General features: G+C 45.1%; 1 protein-coding gene across 4 annotated transcripts in view; it reads left to right on the top strand.

The window, feature by feature from the left end:
* FAM149B1 (family with sequence similarity 149 member B1) overlaps nucleotides 1-12,836 on the top strand; it is a 342,707-nt gene that overhangs the window by 150,116 nt on the left and 179,755 nt on the right. The gene's annotated exons all lie outside the window — the stretch shown is intronic.

Raw genomic sequence — 12,836 nt, 5'->3', positions numbered from 1 at the left:
CTATCCCGGGCGAGCAAGCAGAGGCCTAGCACTCACCTTGAAGGCCCTACGGTGGCAGGAGCCACAGTCAAGCGGTTTCTTACCCAACCGTGGTGGATGGCGATCTCACGCTCCGTCTAGAATGCAATTAAAGTTTCCTACCCATACCAGAGGTGAACCCACACTGTCTTCGAGGAGCCCCTGCATCGTGTAGTAGAACTGTCTGTCATCAACATTGGGGCCGTAGGTGTTCAAGATAGTTATGTCGCTGCCATCCAGTGTGCCTTGTAGGAGTATGTTCGATGGCATGTGTAGCTGCAGATACACATGCTGTGCACAGTCCGCCGTCTGGTGTTGGGCTCGGAGTGTTACAAGTTGTTTTTCTTCGAAGAAGTCTTTTCAAGTCACGAGACCGAGGGACTCCTCCTACTTCGGTTCCATTGCGCATGGGCGTCGACTCCATCTTAGATTGTTTTTTTTCTGCCATCTGGTTCGGACGTGTTCCTTTTCGCTCCGTGTTTCGGGTCGGAAAGTTAGTTAGAATCTCGGAAAAAAACGTCGGTATTGTTTGCGTTCGGTATCGGGTTAGTTAGAACAAATCGACACCGAATTTTTAAGAGCTCCGGTGGCCCTTCGGGGTTTTTTCGATCCCCCGTCGGGGCCTGGTCGGCCCGGCCACGTGCGACTTCAAGGCTCATGGAACGGACCCCATTCCGTTTCTGCCCAAAAGTGCCATCACAAGTATCCGTATACGGATCACCATCTGGTCTGTAACTTGTGCTTGTCCCCCGAGCACAAGGAGGATACTTGTGAAGCCTGTCAAGCGTTTCGGTCGAGGAAGACGCTGAGAGACCGAAGAGCCAGGAGACTACAAATGGCGTCCACGCCGACAGGTCAAGATCGTTTCGAGGAGGAAGAAGAAGCTTTCTCTGTCTGCGAGTCGGATTCGGAAGAACTCGACGCCGAAGAAACAACCAAAACCGTGAGTAAGACGTCGAAAATCAAGACTCACGAGAAGTCTACAAAAGCCCAGGGGACGCCACCGCCAACAGGCCATGGCTTAACCCGAAGAATAGGTGATCATCCAAGGCACCGAAAAAGGGCATGCTGGTGTCGAAGTCATCCGACTCCGGTCGAGATACCGCCACACAGCAACCTCGGAGCCGAGACGGCGGCTCCGAGAAACTTCGGCACAGAGACACGCCGAAATCAAAGAAGGTTTCTTCGGAGCCTAAAAAGACTTCCGGAAAGGTTTCAGTTCCGAAACAGCCAGCCTCGGAGCCGAAAACTAGCTCCTATACAGAGGAACAAGGACTAACCTCCCAATTACATCGATTTGGAGAGGAGCTTCAATCTGCAGAGCCTGACTACACACAAAGAAGGCTTCATATTCATGAGGACACAGGGAAGATAACCACTCTTCCCCCAATCAAAATAAAAAGGAAACTTGCCTTTCAACAAAAGGACAAGCAACCACAGGCAAAGGTGGCAAAGAAAACAACCCCACCACCGTCTCCACCACCATCAATACATGCATCACCAGCAACAACTCCACCACTGATGCACTCACCAGCTCATACCACAATGAGTCAGGATGATCCCGATGCATGGGACCTCTACGATGCTCCAGTGTCTGACACTAGCCCAGACTCTTATCCTACAAAACCGTCACCACCTGAGGACAGTACATCCTAAACACAGGTGGTCGCAAGGGCAGCCGAGTTTCACAATGTGTCCTTCCATTTGGAACCAATTGAGGATGACTTTCTCTTTAACACCCTATCCTCCACCCATAGCCAATATCAAAGCCTTTCCATGCTCCCAGGAATGCTAAGACATTCCAAACAAATATTTCAGGATCCAGTTAAAGGCAGAGCCGTAACTCCAAGGGTAGAGAAAAAATATAAGCCACCGCCCACTGATCCAATATATATTACAACACAACTAACACCGGACTCAGTAGTTGTGGGGGCAGCTCGTAAGAGAGCCAACTCTCATACATCAGGAGACGCACCACCTCCAGACAAAGAGAGCCGCAAATTTGATGCTGCGGGAAAAAGGGTTGCAGCACAAGCAGCAAATCAGTGGCGTATTGCCAATTCACAAGCACTTTTGGCAAGATACGACAGGGCTCATTGGGATGAAATGCAACCTTTCATCGAACACTTACCCAAGGAGTTCCAAAAAAGAGCGCAACAGGTGGTGGAAGAGGGACAAAGTATCTCAAATAATCAGATACGGTCTTCCATGGATGCAGCAGATACAGCTGCAAGGACAATAAACACTGCAGTCACAATACGAAGGCACGCATGGCTGCGCACTTCTGGGTTCAAACCGGAAATCCAGCAGGCTGTGCTCCATATGCCGTTTAATGAACAGCAATTGTTTGGGCCGGAGGTAGACACTGCCATCGAAAAACTCAAGAAGGACACCGATACAGCCAAAGCCATGGGCGCTCTCTACTCCCCGCAGAGCAGAGGCACATTTCGGAAAACACCTTTTAGGGGAGGGTTTCGAGGTCAACCCACAGAAACCACAACCTCACAAACAAGGCCTACCTACCAATATCAGAGGGGAGGTTTTCGGGGACAATTTAGAGAGGGCCAATTCCCAAAAAATCGAGGAAAATTCCAAGGCCCCAAAACCCCTCAAAATAAGCAGTGACTCACAAGTCACACACCCCCACCACATAACACCTGTGGGGGGAAGACTAAGCCAATTTTACAAAAATTGGGTGGAAATAACAACAGACACTTGGGTCTTAGCAATTATCCAGCATGGTTATTGCATAGAATTTTGCCAATTCCCTCCAAACGTCCCACCGAAAACACACAATATGTCAAAACAACATATAGATCTTCTAGGACTAGAAGTTCAAGCATTGCTACAAAAGGACACGATAGAATTAGTACCAACTCAACAAAAAAACACAGGAGTTTACTCACTGTACTTTCGCATACCCAAAAAAGACAAAACTCTGAGACCAATACTAGATCTCAGAACACTAAACACCTACATAAAATCGGACCACTTTCACATGGTCACGTTACAAGACGTAATACCACTGCTCAAACAGCAAGACTACATGACAACATTAGATCTAAAAGATGCGTATTTCCATATACCAATACATCCTTCACACAGGAAATACCTAAGGTTCGTATTCCAAGGAATACATTACCAATTCAAAGTGTTGCCATTCGGAATAACAACTGCGCCAAGAGTTTTTACAAAATGCCTGGCAGTAGTAGCTGCACATATCAGAAGGCAGCAAATACATGTGTTCCCGTACTTAGACGACTGGCTAATCAAAACCAACACGCTAAAACAGTGTTCACAGCACACAAAATATGTCATACAAACCCTTCACAGGTCAGGTTTCTCCATCAACTACGCGAAGTCACACCTTCTGCCGTGTCAAACGCAGCAATACTTAGGAGCGACAATCAATACAGCAAAAGGGATTGCCACTCCAAGTCCACAACGGGTTCAAACATTTCACAAAGTAATACAGGCCATGTATCCAACACAAAAGATACAAGTCAGAATGGTAATGAAACTACTAGGCATGATGTCTTCATGCATAGCCATTGTCCCAAACGTAAGATTGCACATGCGGCCCTTACAACAGTGACTAGCATCACAATGGTCACAAGCACAGGGTCAACTTCTAGATCTGGTGTTGATAGACCGCCAAACATACATCTCGCTTCTATGGTGGAACAGTACAAATTTAAACCTAGGGCGGCCTTTCCAAGACCCAGTGCCACAATACGTCATAACAACAGATGCTTCCATGACAGGGTGGGGAGCACACCTCAATCAACACAGCATCCAAGGACAATGGGACATACATCAGAGACAGTTTCACATAAATCACTTGGAAATGTTAGCAGTATTTCTAGCGCTAAAAGCATTTCAACCCATAATAACCCAAAAATACATTCTTTTCAAAACAGACAACATGACCACAATGTATTATCTAAACAAACAAGGAGGGACACACTCAACACAGTTGTGCCTCCTAACACAGAAAATATGGCATTGGGCGATCCACAACCACATTCGCCTAATAGCACAATTTATTCCAGGGATTCAGAACCAGTTGGCAGACAATCTCTCTCGAGATCACCAACAAACCCACGAATGGGAAATTCACCCCCAAATACTAAACAACTACTTTCAAATTTGGGGAACACCTCAAATAGATCTATTTGAAACAAAGGAAAACTCAAAATGCCAAAACTTCGCATCCAGATACCCACAAGATCAATCCCAAGGCAATGCTCTATGGATGAACTGGTCAGGGATCTTTGCATACGCTTTTCCCCCTCTCCCTCTCCTTCCATATGTAGTAAACAGGTTGAGTCAAAACAAACTCAAACTCATACTAATAGCACCAACATGGGCAAGGCAACCTTGGTACACAACACTACTAGACCTGTCAGTAGTACCTCATGTCAAACTATCCAACAGACCAGATCTGTTAACACAACACAAACAACAGATCAGACATCCAAATCCAGCATCTTTGAATCTAGCAATTTGGCTCCTGAAATCCTAGAATTCGGACACTTGCACCTCACACAAGAAGGTATGGAGGTCATAAAACAAGCTAGGAAACCTACCACTAGACACTGCTACTCAAACAAGTGGAAAAGATTCGTGTATTACTGCCAGAATAATCAAATTCAGCCATTAACCGCATCTCCAAAAGATATAGTTGGATACTTACTACATTTGCAAAAATCAAATCTAGCTTTCTCTTCCATAAAAATACATCTCACCGCAATATCAGCTTGCCTACAAATTACTCATTCGTCTTCACTATTTAGAATGCCAGTCATTAAAGCGTTTATGGAAGGCTTAAAAAGAATCATACCACCAAGGACACCACCTGTTCCTTCATGGAACCTCAACATTGTCTTAACAAGGCTCATGGGTCCACCTTTCGAGCCCATGCATTCTTGTGAAATGCAATACTTAACGTGGAAAGTTGCATTTTTGATTGCCATTACATCTCTAAGAAGAGTGAGCGAGATTCAAGCATTTACCATACAAGAACCATTTATTCAGATACATAAAAATAAAGTAGTTCTGAGAACAAATCCAAAATTTTTACCAAAGGTTATCTCACCGTTCCACTTAAATCAAACAGTAGAATTACCAGTGTTCTTCCCACAACCAGATTCGGTAGCGGAAAGAGCACTACATACATTAGACATCAAAAGAGCACTAATGTACTACATTGACAGAACAAAACTAATTAGAAAAACAAAACAACTATTTATTGCCTTTCAAAAACCTCATACAGGAAATCCAATTTCAAAACAAGGCATTGCTAGGTGGATAGTTAAGTGTATTCAAACCTGCTATCTTAAAGCAAAAAGAGAGCTGCCTATTACACCAAAGGCACACTCAACCAGAAAGAAAGGGGCTACCATGGCCTTTCTAGGAAATATTCCAATGAACGAAATATGTAAGGCAGCAACATGGTCTACGCCTCATACATTTACCAAGCACTACTGTGTAGATGTGTTAACTGCACAACAAGCTACAGTAGGTCATGCTGTACTAAGAACATTATTTCAAACTACTTCAACTCCTACAGGCTGAACCACCGCTTTTGGGGAGATAACTGCTTACTAGTCGGTGCACAGCATGTGTATCTGCAGCTACACATGCCATCGAACGGAAAATGTCACTTACCCAGTGTACATCTGTTCGTGGCATGAGTCGCTGCAGATTCACATGCGCCCACCCACCTCCCCGGGAGCCTGTAGCCGTTTAGAAGTAGATCTTGAACATTTGTACATTTGTAAATATATTAATTTAACCTTTATTATGTACATACGTATTCATTCCATTGCATGGGCACTATTACTAATATACACAACTCCTACCTCACCCTCTGCGGGGAAAACAATCTAAGATGGAGTCGACGCCCATGCGCAATGGAACCGAAGTAGGAGGAGTCCCTCGGTCTCGTGGCTCGAAAAGACTTCTTCGAAGAAAAACAACTTGTAACACTCCGAGCCCAACACCAGACGGCGGACTGTGCACAGCATGTGAATCTGCAGCGACTCATGCCACGAACAGATGTACACTGGGTAAGTGACATTTTCCATATCGATCCTCTACATCTGCTTCACCATACACCTAACAGAATGGCACCCTGGGGATATATAGATCGCCACACCCTGGCATAAGATGAGTATGCTGCAGAAAAAAGTTGACCCCTCCATTTCTTCGCTAGCTTCTGTGCCTCTGATCCCTTCAGATGTGTTTCCTGCAAACAAGCTATTTGGACTACATGGCGCCAAAGATATGAGTGGACTCTGACGTTTTGACATGCTGCCTTTCCATATGTACTACCGCTGCTAGGACCTGAAGCCTAAACCCACCATCCCCAAACATGGCCTACTACTAAACTTGGAGAGGGCTCCACACCACACCATGCTATTCACATTGTCATGTCAAACATACCCTGATGGGCAGATCAGTAAAATTGACCAATGACATTGAAACAACACCACACCCCACCACACTCCTATTTGGAACATTCCACCCCCTGTAATAGGTTAGTTATGGGGAGAAAACAAATTAATAGAGCAGTATAACAAGCACAAATGATGCCCCCTTCAAACAACAGGATCTACCAAAGTTTCATCCACCATAGGGGCTGGCTCCGCTCCTGCCAGTCCAGCCACTGCAGTCAAGGGGGCCAGCTTCATGTTCTATCCTCCTGTACCATTATGTGTCCAGGGCCTCCGTCCCCAGAATTCCGAGACCCCCTCCACCCCCCACCCCCCCCCCCCCCCCCCCCCCCACCCCCTTACGATGTCTAGCTGGGGCTGAGTTATCCACTATCAGTACGGGATCCAGACCTCCATGAGCCCACTTTGCCTCTAGGGAGCATGCTCGTCCGAATTCTTTCTCTAATTCCTCTCTCTTGGAATTTCAAAGGGATGTGGTGGATACTATCATGTTCCCTAGCTGGATGAGAGTCTTTCTCCTTATAGAGCTCTCTAATGTGACTTTACCAGGTTGATTGGCCAACATTGTTACTTACTCAACAGCAGGGCCTCTCTAGGCAATGGATAAAGAGCCCTGTTCTTTTACAATTGCAAGCTGAAAAGTTGCCAATCCACTTCTGGTCCTCTTGGGCCTGTCTGGCCTCCCATAGTGCTTTTTAGGAAGCCGTCCTTTATTTTTTTCGGCAGGGCCCTCCACATTTTTTAGCTTCTTTATTTCTGTGTTCAAGGTTTGGTACTCTGCTCTAAAATATTTTTGAGAACTACTTATTTTGGGGAAATAGCTTATTAGAGGTCAGGCTGATCAAGGAGCTTGAGATGAGTCTTTAGCTCTTGTTGTACAGTGACCCAGACAGAAACTTTCTGTTATCTTCCAGCATGCAATGTTGGTTGATTTCTTCCATTCATTTTAGTTTAACAGAGATTGAGTATTCCATGATATTCTTATTCATTTCTAGTGGCCGGCTTGTTAGCCAACGTTTCAGACAACTGCCACTGACTTGTTGTTTCTGATAATGAGCCACTGTGCATGATGGTCACTTCCACACCTGGGAATAATTGGAAGGCTTCAATTCTGCCAAACGGGCTTATTGAAGTAAAAGTATAGTGAAGCACTGTATGACTCTGATTCACCTTATGTTTGCATGCCATTGGTGTGTTAGGCAGGAACAACTCCTGAGAGCACGCAAACTCAGTGTCTCTAATGTCACAAGAAGATGATGGTCAAACTATTATGCTAACCTGGTATGTAATTATCACTGAAATTAAATTCCTGTAAACCTGCCATCCATCTCTAATTGGCATGAACACATGATCCATCTCTTTTTTTCTGAGCATCTCTATCAAAGAAGGTCAGCACAGTCTTTAAATGTATTTCCCTAAACCAAATTCCTCCACTACTATAGGGCTCAAAAACATTTAAAGCCTCTTTCAATTTTTGAATAATTTAACTCTTCTCATAAAGTCCTTGAAATATAAGCGAGGTTCTATTTCCTCCTTCCTTTTTCTGTAACAAATCACCTACCCCCCCCCCCCCCAAGCAGTTGCATCAGTCGGCGTAAGATCATTTTTACACACTCAAAATTCTCTCTCATACTCTACATATTTCTTTCTCTTCTTGAATAATACTTTCATGGTGACCTTCTTGTAGGTTACATTATGAATTATTTTGACATGAGTCTACCATCCCAAGAACTGAAATGAACTCCTCTTTTTCCAGTTTGCCAGACTGTTGGCATATCTCAACTATAGGTGCAACCCACTCTGCACACTCTACAGGTTTAGTGATCCCTATTAGACACAATCTTTCCAACTCAATTTTACTGCGTCTCCTTTGAAATTGGAATGCTCATAACTTTACTAACAAGAGAAATTTCACTCTCCCTCAACTTAATTTGGTGCACATTGCCCTTTTGACATCACAATCTCTCAGAAAAAGCAGTGGGAAACTGATGCAAACTAATTATTCATATTTACTTGAACAACGTTCATATTCCGCCCTGCTATTTCTTTAAGGTGTTTGAAGTAGTCAACCCTCAGTCTAACAGGGAGGTTAGCTTTAAGAGACAATAAAATACCAAGATCTCTTTGAGGCTAACTAAGCATGCTGTCACCCTTGACTGGGGCTTAAACTTTACCTAAGGATTTATGACCTCAGAAGTCAGTCTCTGCCTCACAGTATCCCCTCAACTGAATTGCCTTACCCTACAGGGAAAACATCAAGATCTTTCAATTTAATGTTGCCTCAAAGACTTCATTAAATTTTAGGCTGGACCATACTTAGAGCATAAGGTGGAGATAATATAATCTCCACTGCATGAACAACAATTTATCAAAATGCAGGATGTATCAGAGATGACATAACACGCCCGTTGACCTCTGCTTTTACTCACACACACATAATTAGACATACACACAAATTCAGTCTTATGTACACTCTCTCTCACATAAACGCATTTTCTCCCGCAGGTACGCACACTACAGGCATTTAAAATATTTTTTTATTTACCTTACCTGCCATGGAAGGGCATATTCCAGCTAATTGTACTCCATTTTTATTAAACTGATAGTGAATAATATATCATTATTTACTATTAGTGTGACAAAAAATTGAAAGAAGGCAACAGGAGTGAAGGACGTGCTGTCACTGTGTTCCTGGTACTGAATTTTCCAATTCTAAGGCAGGGGTTACAAAGGCAATGCCAGGAGTCGCAACTACGACGGCTAAATGATGTCTGTGCTCCACGGTCAGAGTATACCTTGTTAAAACGAAGAAAAAAAATCAAATACCAGCAATCAATCCATTTAAAAGATTACATGTCAATTTATTTTTCCAAAATGTTTTCGAGAAAAGCACCACTCATCCGACCAGGAACACAAAAATAATCTGAAGTGCAATCTTGATGTGTTGAGTTGCTGTGATAGGTGCTCACTCACCCCAACTCTAAAGAATAAATGAGGGCATCCTACTTGTAGGTTAAGAAGTATCCTTTATTAATTGCACCCCAGCCTTACCCTGCTCCAGTCAGCTCCAGCACCAACCCTCATCGGTTCCCTACTGGAATCTAGGGAGGCTTCCTGTGGAGAAAAGGTGGCATAACATTCCATCGGTTGAAGGCACATTAAATTGCACAAAGTCAATATAGGGTTAACACTGCACGTAACAGTACTGCACCTGTGTCATTACTGAGTCAACACCACACCTGTCATGAACTGGTGTTGTGTGGCCCAAGTCCTTATCTTGCAGGCTTGCAGTCAGACTGCCTAATACTTGACAAGTATGTGTGAAAGTGACCCTTTTGGCATGGTTACCCTCCACTTTTTGTCTGATGTTGATGCTAACTTGACTATGTATGTGCTGGGATCCTGTTAACCAGGTCCCAGCACCAGTGTTTTTTTCCTAAACTGTACCATTGTTTCCACAATTGACACACCCCTGGCACACGGCTAAGTCCCATGTAAAAGGTACCAAGGGCTCTGTGGCCAGGGAGGATCTCTAAGGGCTGCACAATGTATTGTGCCAACCTAAGGGACTCCTTACCAAACACATGGACACTGCCATTGTAGATTGGGTGTGTTGGTGGGGTGAAAAATGCAAAGTCGACATGGCATTTCTCTCAGGATGCCATGCCCACAGACCACTTCCAGTGGCATAGGTAAGTCACCCGTCTAGCAGGCATTATAGCCCTAAGGAAGTGTGCACTATACCACAGGTGAGGGCATAGCCGCATGCACAATATGCCCCTACAGTGTCTAAGTCCATTCTTAGACATTGTAAGTTCATTGTGGCCATATTAAGTACATGGGCTGGGAGTTTGTCATTGCAAACTCCTTAGCTCCATGATGGCTTCACTGAAGACTGGGAAGTTTTGGTATCAAACTTCTCAGCACAATAAACTCACACTGGTGTCAGTGTTGGATTTATTGTAAAATGCACCCAGAGGGTATCTCAGAGATGCCCACTGTATTTTACCCGACCCTCTAGTGTAGGGATGACCAGTCTGTGCCAGCCTGCCACTAACAGACAAGTTTATGACCTCATGAGGTGAGGGCCTTGGTGCTCTCTGGGGTCAGGAACAGAGCCTGCTCTGTGTGGAGGTCCTTCACCCCTCCCCCCTGAAACAGGAAGTGCAACACTTGGAGGCAAGCCTCAAAGGCTCTGACCTCCTGTTACAGTGCCCCAGGGCACTCCAGCTAGTGGAGATGCCCACCCCCGGACCAAGCCCCACTTTTGGCAGCAGGTGTGGCGGGAAAATTAGGAAAAACAAGTGACCAATTCAGCTGAGACCAACCCTAGGGTGCCCAGAGCTGAAGTGACCCCCTCCTTGCAGAATCCTCCATCTTGTTTCGGAGGAGAGTGACCAATAGGGATAGGAAATTGTCCCCTTTCCCAAAGAGAGTGGGCACAGGAAGGGTGTAGCCACCCTCAGGGACAGTAGCCATTGGCTACTGCCCTCTAATGCCCCTAAATCTAGTATTTAGGGGTGCCCCTGAACTTTGCTGTTCAGATTCCTGATGACCTTAAGAAGAAGGACTGAAGAGCCAACCCCAGTGGTGAAGACTCCAGACGACAACTGACTTGGACACAGCCCTACTGGCCTGTCTGCAGCTTCAAGACTCCTGCTACAAAAAGGTGACGCATCCTGCAGGACCAGAGACCTCTACAAACCCCCAGAGGACTGCCTGCCCAGCAGAGGACCATGAACTCCTGAGGACAGCAACGCTGTCCACAAGACACATCCAAGAAGGACTCCGGAACTGCCCGCGGATCCGCAAGACTCTCCCCACTCTGCACCTGGCGCCCACAGTCCAGATGGCCCACCGGTCCAGAGAAGGTCCCCAGGGGATTCCGACCTTGAGTTCACCCTGGGTTGACCCCTCCTGGCCAACACGACGACGGCTGCCACCTTAATCCAGAGGATCTCCCTGACCGTGATTGGATCTAACGAAGATCCCCAATGCTCAAACTTACCCCTGCACCCACAGCTCCCTGGCTGTGGGAATCCAGCAGGCACCTCTCCTACTTGTCCAGCCTTTGGTTTCCCACAAGCGACCCCCTGGACCCAGCCTGCAGCATCTTTGTGACCCTTGGGATTCCCCCATTGAAAAGCATTGGGCGCCCAACACTGTGTTTGCACCCTGCACCGGACCGCCCCTGTCCTGCTGAGGGTCTGTGTTTGGTGCTGACCTGTGCCCCCCGGCCCCTCTCCTCCACATGTACTCACCTAATCCCCTCAAGGTTTGTTCCATGAATTTGTGGGTACTTTCCTGAAACCTGTTTCTTTCCGAGTGCCCCCAGTCCTCATAGGATTTCTTTGAAAACCCAACACCAAGTTTAATCTCTGCACCCGGCTGGCCCTGTGTTTCTGGTGGTGGACTTTTGGGGTCAACTTGAACTTTGACCTGTGGACATCTTAAACCCCTAAGACTGGGATTGTAAGTCGGGTACTTACCTGTTAACTGTGCTAACCCTTTTCCTCCCACTTTTCCTCCCCTAGGACTGCATTGGTTCCTATGAGAAATTGCACTGTCAACTTTTGAAATTGAAAAGTGTTATTTGTAAACTGTTTTATTTGTAAAAAATTAAACAAAGTGCATTTGATATGTAAGCTTGATACAAACTTATAACTGCACTTACCTGCAGCAAATATCCTTTTGGTTCTAGAAATAAAGTAACAAAATATATTTTTGCTATAACAAAACATTGGCCTGGAGTTAGTTATTGAGTGCGTGCCTCATTTCTTGACTGTGTACAACAAATGCTTTGCACTACCCTCTGATAAGACTAACTGCTCAACCCCAGTACCACAAAAGAGAGCATTAGTGTTATCTACTTTAGCCTCTGTTAAGCCCCAGGAGATCCACTGGACTCTGTGCACACTGCCTCATTTAGATATAGTGTATATATAGTGCCAGCTTCCTACAAAGTAATCCCACAAAAATTGGGAACCCCAGAAGACAATGGCGTTTTTCACTCTTTCATTTCACCCCAATGTTGTAGAGACTACTGGATATGCAGTTCATAATGTGCTTCATATTGTAGATATTGGTGGTTATTGCCTCCTGATGCTTCTGATTTTGCAAAAAGCATAGAGTAGAATAGACCAAAAGGCTCTTACTGGCAGCTATGTGGATGGGCATGGGCAAAAATCATGAGGCCCAGTTGTGAGCCTCAGTGCATTCTGTATGGTTTAGTATTGTTTTTCTTCTGTTGAATTAATTAGACCCTGAAAATTCTTTCATTATAGCTAACAACATTGCCAACTCCTTTGCCCATATGTTTTTAATTGTGTGCCTTACTTTGTTGAGCACTTCGTTGTGTCT

Source organism: Pleurodeles waltl, chromosome 6, assembly GCF_031143425.1.
Source record: "Pleurodeles waltl isolate 20211129_DDA chromosome 6, aPleWal1.hap1.20221129, whole genome shotgun sequence".
Lineage (NCBI taxonomy): Eukaryota > Metazoa > Chordata > Amphibia > Caudata > Salamandridae > Pleurodeles > Pleurodeles waltl.
This window is presented reverse-complemented; position numbering and strand designations above follow the sequence as displayed.